We start from the raw sequence: 9,601 nt of genomic DNA, 5'->3' as shown, positions 1-9,601 counted from the left end.
CATGCAATAGCATTCACATTTAGTCTGATCTTATTCTTATTTACTGCAACTGTGAAATGGCTTCAGGAAATGTTCCCGTTTCTAATACGCAAGAGGAAAAGCTAAACAATTCTTATGACTACAAAATCAAACAACTGCTCTGTCCAAGTCTTGTTTCTCTTCATCCCTCAGCTAACTTGTCACATCATCACGGCTACCTACAGCAAAGACAGCAGGAACACCTAATGGCTAATATCTCATACAATCTGCCTGGCACATCACATTTCTGTAATATTCTTTCAGTACAGGAAAAAAAAAGCAGGAGAAGGCATCATACAGCAGGAAAAGAATGTGATAGGGATGCATGCAGGATAGACTGAATTTAAGCTGGGTTGCTGAAGGAGAGCAACTGGTGCTACTGATGCTATTGCTGAACATCAGCTGTTAACAGCTGTGCTAAACAGGGACAGACCCTCTTCTTGGCAATCTGTGTGGATTTTAGATACGTCAACAGCAGCATCCAAAAAATGTAGACCCCCGAACATGGGGAGAGTAGGCAAGTGAGGCCTCCTCTGAAAAGAAAGCAAGAAAAGGGAAACAGTAGTTCATTCAATGGCAGGATTCAAGTCTAGTAATACTTGTTCCTGCCCCCCTTCACCCAAAGGCAGAAGGCACAAATTTCATGGCAATAAGAGAAGATTGCAAAAAGGACATGCAAGACCAAACTGAATTAAGGAATTTGGACAGGGCAGTTTGGTTTAACTGTCATTTAAACTTGTGTGTAAACAGTCATATAGTATATGAACGGTTAGGTGGTTAGAAGACAGACAGCAGAAACCAAAAGCAGCCTCTTTTTTTTCCTCAACAGAAACCCAGTAATTTATCACATAGATCAGTTATATGTGGATCTTCAAAAGTAGTTTGATGGCTCTATTTCTTTCTGTTATGGTTTGAGAAACCCATAACAATCTATTGTTCTTTAGACAATCATTCTATCACCTGATGACCCCTCCCCACCTGGGAAGGGGAATCAGGAAAAAAACCAAGGGAACCCCAGGGGATTGATATATAAACAGATTTAATAGAATAAGATTAGATAATTAACATTGATAGCACTAAAGAACCAGTATTGATCTTGATACCAATACAGAATATGCAAAGATTATACTCAGCCAATTTTATCAGTAGGAAGCTGTACACTCCCAGCAGTGGACAGTAAATATCAGACACTGCGAGCACTATAACTTTGGGAGGAAGGGAAGGGCTCAGGGGTCTGCCACTAGTGCAAGAAATTCTCAGGATGGTAGCCATCAAGGGAGAGAGTGAGCTTCACAGCAAACTTTATAATTTATATTGAATGTGACATTGATGGTATGAAATAATCCTGTTGTCCAGGTTGGGTAAAGTGCCCAGGTCTTTCTTGCTCCTCCTCATCCCTGCACCTGGCAAGCTCAAAAACACCGAGACCTTGAAACCCATGTACCATATCTGACTATAAAGTAAATATTTTCACAAATTCGGACACTAGAGTCTTCTAAAAATGCAGTTTTCCCTAGCATTAGAAGAGGCCTTTCTGAAAAGTAAAATTACTGAAAGAGAAATTAATACTATGTTGCTCAAACCAGGACACTGTCTCCACTACTACATATGAGAAAGTTTAAAATTTGAGGCACTTGATGATATCTAAACTAAGACTCAAAGCAAAACAACTAGAAACTACAGATGCTGAACAGCCATCAATAAAAATACTGTTCTCATCTTGATCAAATTTGAAATTAAATAGCATGCTGCATTACATATAGCATACTACTGAGAAGTTTACAAAGTTAAGAGGCTATTGTTTCTTAAATTAATATTAGAGCATTAGCTTTGCTTCTTTTTATCCAGGGCATTGAGACCTCTCATTTAGAACTGGTGGAAGCTATTTGGACACACATACTACAAGTTTATGTTTTAGGGAGGTTTTGTAATCTTATTTTTGTAACACAAGTATTATTGAATCAAAAATAAAAGACCCAAGGGGATTAATGCTTTCCTTTATGTTTTAAGGAAAAAAGCCTCTAATCCACTGACTTGCAATACTTACCAGTCTCCCAAAGAGATGTTTCTAAGCTTCAGTCTTCTGAGACAATGAATGTTCTCCATCCCAACTGATGACAAAATTAGGTACTAACTATGTACAAAGTGGCTAGCAAAACCTCATCAACACTTCAAAATTTAAAGCTTCCAAGGGAATAATTTATTAAATGCCCATCTATCACCAAACAGAAACTTCAAGCTGACAAAAATCTTCTAAACCAAATGCATTTACTGTAACACCTCAATAACAATTTATGTATCACTCTTCTTGCATATGCTCCTACACCGTCAACATAATTGTTAGAAAATATCTTAACATACCCAAAACCCCAACTTACCACTTTTTTTCTTTCAAGAGTCTGTCTCTCTGTATTTATAAGAAATTGGTATCTAATGTGTCTCAGGTGCATCACTGAGTCAGCAGTTAGTATTTTGCTCCTCTCTCCACAGCTGATATCTGACAAAAGTAAATCAAAGAGGTTCTGACATGTAGGATTCCTTTTACATGTCACTAGTACTTTCACCAAAGTTTAAATACCTAGCCTCACATTTTTGTGTCTTCTTCACATAGGAATATTCTCTTTTAACAAAGTTACACTGTGAAAGAATGCGTTCTGATATGCACATGCCCTTCTTCACCCTGAAAAAACTCAGGAACATTTTATAAAAACTTCGGAGTTAGCATAGCACTGGTATTGTAAAAATATGTACTTCTTATTGCTAATACTTGCTGTTGTCTGCCTGTTCCATTGGAATGCCACCATACTGTCTGTACCCGTACCTGGATGTTACAACTCATATTGGCACTGGCCATGTCTTTGGCCATGAGACATAATTTAAATATAGAGGATTCTGGGACTACATGTCTTTTCCCTTTAGGGAAGATGGTCTCAGTTTGAACAATTACATAGCTGTTTGCAATAGTATAAAGTTACCAGATTCCATAGTGCTCTTGGCAGTTATAGAGGTTTATAAAGTCATGAAATAACTTCTCACTAATTCTTTAATTATGGAAGGATTTATGGAGAAAATGATGCGTGCATTTGTAAAACAAATTTGGTGCTGTGAGCTTGAAGTAAATTCATTCACAGGAGAAAGTACCTCTCTAGAGGCACTTGGACCCTTCTGAATTATATTTACAGTTTCATAAATGGAAAGTCTGTCTGCTGCCAAGGTGTTTTGGTTGCACTGAGTGGAACTGTCTTGTCTTCCCTGACTTAGCCACCCAGGGCTGTCTTCTGTTGACCCAGCTGATGGAAGCTGTTGTGCTTTCCTCCAGCGAGAGACACAGTTCAGCTGCCCAGTTAGCATGTTCGGAATAGCCATGTAACATGCTTTGGTTGCTTGAAAACATGGAGGTATTGCTTAGAAATTCATATAAACTACCGGCTGTTTAATTTCACACAAGTGACATGGGGTGTCAATTTCTGTCAGGTTGTGGGAGGATTACAGGGAGCCCTTTGTGGCACGATGTGCCGGTGGCATTGAGAAGCGCGGTCTGCTAACGGCCACCAAATGCACCCCTCCTCTCCTTTAGTAGGGTGCGGAGTCTGCTAAAACAACAGGCCTAAGAGGCTGTGCTGCAAGACAGAATTCAAAAATAGCAGCAGCTTCCAGAAATACAATAAATTCTTAGTAAGGTGTATATAACAAAAAATTGAATAGTATAGCATCTCAGTGTCTGCACTTTCCCTCAGACAGATTTGGGGTGAAAGGCAATAGGTACAGGGGTGATATTCTGTGATTTCACAGAGTTACAAGGGAGCAAAGGAAAGTGTGTCCTCCCTTGCGCTTCTGAATTTCTTTCCTGCTCAGCCAGGAGAGCTATGGTAAGCATTAGACTCAGAAGGGAACTTTAGTTAAATGTATATTTGGAGTTGAGAGGTAGAAAGAAATTTGTAGCTTCCTGCTTCAAGTTACCTAGGGTTAGGATTGGGGTAGGGAACTGAGGGCCTTCAGAGATGGAATTAAACTGGGGTCCTGCTCATTGTGGGAGACGGGTGAAGGCGGGGTCCATGACAAGCTATATCGCAATGCTTGTGAGGAATGGAGAGGAAACTCCCTTGTTTTGTCATTCCCCTGTTCAGAAGGGCGTGAGTCCTTCCTTATCAAAATCCTCAAGCCCTCCTGTAAAGTCACACTGAAGTGTAGTCTATGGAAGTAAATGCAGCTTAGGTCCTTGCAATGATGGGCTTGTTCACTGCAGGAGTGGAAACAGTGGAAACCAGCCACGAGAGGGGATACAGCAGCAGAAACAAACCTGTCCATCTTTTGTTATGCTCTGTGTCACATGAAATCATCTTCCTTCCAGCTGTGCTCGAAAAGGGGAGAGGTGAGCTGGTGGGAGGCCAGCTGCTGCAGATGTGCTGTGCTTCTCCCAGGAGGTGGCACCTCAGTGGTGTGGATGGGAAAACAGCCTTCCCCAGGCCCACATTCCTCTGCCTTCGGGTGTTGCTTCTGAGAGGGCTGAAGGAACGTGGTCACAGCTTGGCCAAATTAGCATAAGGTTTACGTGACATACTTCTCCGTCAAGGGCGGGGCTGCTGTTCTTTGAGGAATCATTAACTTTTGGGAATGAGATATTAAAGCTGTCATGCTTGTAGCTGATGCATTCTGATTTCCTGCTATAGCTGAGAATATCTAGGCCCAAAAGGGGGAAAGCGTAATTAGTGATCCCTGTGATCATCTTGGCTGGAACTTTAAAGTTCAATTAAGAAGGGAAAGAAAATTTTTTAGATATTTTCTTTTTTTTTTTTTTTCAGATTTTAAATATGTATTTCTATGGTTTTGCTTGTGTCTCAATAGTTTAACACACCTCATGTTCCATGGAATTGGAAAAAATGTCCCTTTATGGACAGTTGATAAGTTAATTCATGTAACTCATGATACTCATAACTTGGATACAAAGCTTTGCATTACTAGAAATTGTCCAAACTGTCAAAGCTGTCAAATATTCTGTAATACAGCAGTTGAAAATCTTGCTACATGCTTATGAGTTGTACAAGGACAGATAGATGCGCAGTTTGGATTACTGTTTGAATTTGGTCATTCTGAGTGATTCCCAAGGAAGATTATTACTGCCTCAGTTTCCCAGTTCCCCAAGGAAATGAACCCAACTGTTATCAGACTTTAGTTGTTTTGATTATGGTTTACTTCTGCAAAACAGAGAGGAGATTTTGCTTCTTTAATGATTTTTGCAAGGAAATCTGTAGTATTTGAAACTGAGGAAAGGGGGGGAAAGCAGACAAAAATCTATATATGGAATTAGTTCAGACATTAGTCAAAAAAACCCAAAAGTAAATCAGGTACATTAGCACAAGTAAGGATGGTAATTTTGAATAATGGTCTCTGAAGAATATCGGAATTCATTTCATTTCAATTCACTTTAGTATTATTCTATTTTGGTGTATATTGATGGTTGCCTCAGTTGAATTGGAAAAAAAAAAAGTGAGACAATGATTAGAGTTGTCATAGTGATACATGAAGTACAGAAGCCTAAACAGAACAGAAGAAAACTGGAGATAATGAGCTCCATACCACAGAGAATGGTTGGAATAGCCTTTTTGGGAAATATTCCTAGGCAAGTCTGTCTCACAATTCTTGACGAATACCATGACTTTTTGTTTTGTTTTTCATGACAGGTAAATATTTTTCTCCATGTGGCTTATTAAACTCAGAAGAGGACCCTCTCTCTTGTAAGTGAATATGTAGAATCCTGTAACCATTTTTTCTTTAAAAAAATCTGTATTTCCTCAGTCACCAGTTTCTTTTCCTGCTCGTTCGTTAATACACTATATGTGTGTTGATTATTGCTTATTACTGGAATACATTGCTGTGGTACCCTGATGTTCTGTGTTATAATTTCACAGAATCACAGAATCACAGAATTATCAGAGTTGGAAGGGACCTCTAGAGATCACCTAGCCCAACTCCCCTGCTAAAGCAGGATTGCCCAGAGCACATTACTCAGGACTGCATCCAGGCGGGTCTTGAAAATCTCCAGGGAAGGGGACTCCCCCCCCTCCCTGGGCAGCCTGTTCCAGTGCTCTGTCACCCTCACCGTAAAGAACTGTTTCCGTGTATTTGAACGGAACTTCCTGTGTTCTAATTTTTAAAGCTTTGGGGAGAGAGGGCAAATTTTCTGTTTAAACAGAGCATGTGGGAACCTGCATGTGTTGTGCAAAAGGAATGGGATAGCATTCCAATCTCCTTTACTGTTAAAGGTGTCAAATTGAGAAGGAAAAATTATTTTTTGTGTCTTTTCTAAGCTTACATACTAATGTGATCAGAGTTGATTTAGCACCATATCCTGTTTTTTTTACCCATTCCCTTAGCTAAATACTTGCTTTTAATCCTCTCCCATCTATTTTTTATATTGGAGCCAGCTGAAGAATGTTCCAAAGCAAGACATTACCATAAAAATGCAAATTCAATAAAAAATTAAACTTTTAAGATGTCTCCTCCTTGACACATGGCTGAAATAATGCTAAGTGTTGAGAACTTCACTGGTATTTTGGTGATGACATTTTTTTTTACCAGTTCTCTTAGCAGCCACAAGTTAGTCTTATGGAGTAACATCTTACGATCTTAAGATCAAATAGTTGAAAATGCTTCCGCTTACATTCTCTAAGTTGTGACACTAAGGGCCTGTTTTTTTCCAAATACCTATTATTATTAAAAGATTCAGAAACACTGAATAACTGTAGTAACTAGAAACACTCAACAAGCATGAGATAACCTTTGAGCTATCTAGTGTAAACAGCCTGAGCTGTATCACACTCGTTTTAGAGCAGGGTTAGAATGCAGCTCTCTCTCCAGGCTGACCAGACACTGATACACCATGATGAAGCCAGTTGAATGTGAATTATATTCCATTATACTTCACCAGTCGGGCACCTGGTGTTATCTTCAATCTAGAGACATGGCATTCTAGTCTAATTTAAAGAATGATTTATGCAATATCAACTGTAGAGCACAGCTGGCAATTTTTCATCTTGCCCTTGATGTCTTTAAGAAGGTAATTGCTAGTGTAGGAGTCAGGAGACCTGGATGTCGGTTCTGGCTCAGCCATACATCTCTCATATATAAGAAGCTTTGATCCAAGTGTCTACATTCCCCCTCAGTAGTTTGCTTTCCGGGTCAGTCTCTGAGATCTTAGGGACTGGGTTCATCTCTTACACTGACCATTAGTGCTCTTCATTTGCTGTACTTACATGCTAGAACAATGACAGTAACAAAAATATCAGAAGATGACAGTAACAACAATATCAGAAAATACAATGCGGGGTTTATGGACAAATGAAGTAGCTTCATTATAGCACTATCATTTTCATTTTTGGGAATCCAACCCATCTGATTTTCAGGCTTGTATTTCATTACTTGTCATAGAAGTGAAAAAGAAAATGGTGTAAGACCTTACTGTGAAAGCCTTTCCTTCTCCTCCACATATAAATAGACACATCAATGACATATGAGTAACTTTTCAGTGCAGAGTTTTGAAAACTCTAATCCTTAATGAGTGCAAGATTTGTTCTATTTTTCTGTTCAATGCCAATATCTGGCTACCTCTCTTTTATTTTCTAGCAAACAGGATCTGAGCGTGTTTCATAAGCTCACTCAAGCTACGTACATTTTTCCTTCCCCATATTTCTATGTCATTGCTCCATCACACAAACTTGACTGTCCGGATCGTCCAGCCGCTTCAGCATTTTCTTGAGATGTATTTACAGCAATTTGCAAATCATGTTCTTTGCTCTGCTATGTGGCAAAAGCTGGTATGCTTCTCAGCATTATCTGCAGCTATGGGCCAGCACACAGGAGGAGCTGATAAAAAGCACAAGCACTCCATGTTGGAAAGTACTGCTCCCCAGCTGCTCTCATCTACTGTTTCATGTCAGAATTTATCAGAAACAAATTAGAGTCCCAGGTGTCTGTGGTAGATGTGGGGGTCTGTGGTGGACTATTTTAGACCTCTAACTTACAAGGCTCTCAGTCATCCTTCTGGCTGTGCATTGGCTGCATAGGAAACTTAGTGTCTTAGGTCCACAAACACAAGCAGTGAAATATCTCAATTACACTAAAGCAAATGGTGTGGATATCCACTTAGGCTATGACAAGCCAAGCTAGAAGGCAGAAAATATCCTGAAATTGTCTGCTGGATTTTCTGACATCATGATGAACCATCAGAGTTTGGCTTTGTTTTCTCGATTTGATCTTTCTCAGTCAAGACATGTAGAGGGCAAGATGTCCTGTTGTGAGAATCTTTTTAGATTGACTGTCCAGAGCCACAAGCCTTTGTGCTGTGAAAAACTTTTACAATATTATCTTGCTCATTTGCATTCCTACTGCCTAATTGCTGGGACCTGGTTTCCAGATAAACAGAATTCATCACAGCGATGCCTTTAGTCTGTGTCCTAGGATAGACAGAAGAATTTTCTGCCAATGTCTTCCATTAATTCCTCTTATTCAATACTATTAGAATTACATTCCTTGCCTTTCTCAGCTTATCTCTTTTAACAGGAAACAACTTTAGCTGATGAGCAGTAACATTTCATACTGGCAGATTTTTTGCTGCTGCTGATTTATCTTTAGTTTCAGTACCAGCCTACATCCTCATGCTTTATACATGTCCTAATCCAAAATATAGTAGTCCAAGCCATCTGACTAGCCTCTTTCACCAGTCCACGCATACAGCCCTTAAGTCTTGCTGTTCTCGCACCATGAGCGCTTGTGGCTCTAGCCAACAGTTTCTTATCACCTTAGCACAGACTTACAATTTCTCTTTTACCAGCAACATATCTAATTAGTGCTGAAGGTACTAATGTGAGCAGTCTAGCTAAAGAAGAAAGGAAAAATGCATTAAAATTACCTGAATAGTCTGGTGATCCAATGGAGGATTTTTATTGCATTGTTTTTCTAGTCAGATGTTTTACTTGCAACTTCAAATGGAAAACCCTGTAATGTGAGCTGACATCAGTATTTTTGTAATATATACCACCATCCTAGAGTTCTCCATCATTTATTCACAGAAGTTCAAGCTGGGTTGCAAGAGAGTGGGAAAAGAACCATATAAACTACTAAAATAGTCCACGTGACTTTGTTTGTGTTAGAATTACAAAGATTTCCAGCCTCTCTATTTCATAGAGAAGATAAAAAGATACGATCTGCACCTGACCCTTTATTAGTGTTTCAGTCAGCCTGCAGGATTCTTGAGTACACGGCTTAGCTGAGTACTGATTGCTTTATCTTCTCCACTAAGAAATCATGGGAAAAAAAGAAGGCAGTAGGGTCAATGTGTGTTTCACTACAGATTTTTTCAGCTAACAGATGTGTCCTTAGGAATCAGCAAAGATTATATTGCTCTGGTTTGTGCACTAAAGTAAGCCTGAGGAGATAACAAGGAGAAGGAATGGACAAGTGCTCTCCAGCTTCCTGGTTTAAATCTTCCCTGGGCTTTTTTCTCCTGAAGGTTTCCTCTCATTTTTCCTAAGATTTTTAGTATTTATTACATTTCACCTTTAGATTCCCTTGTTGTGATAATGTA

Source organism: Vanellus vanellus, assembly GCF_965231255.1.
Source record: "Vanellus vanellus genome assembly, chromosome: 13".
NCBI lineage: Eukaryota > Metazoa > Chordata > Aves > Charadriiformes > Charadriidae > Vanellus > Vanellus vanellus.
This window is presented reverse-complemented; position numbering follows the sequence as displayed.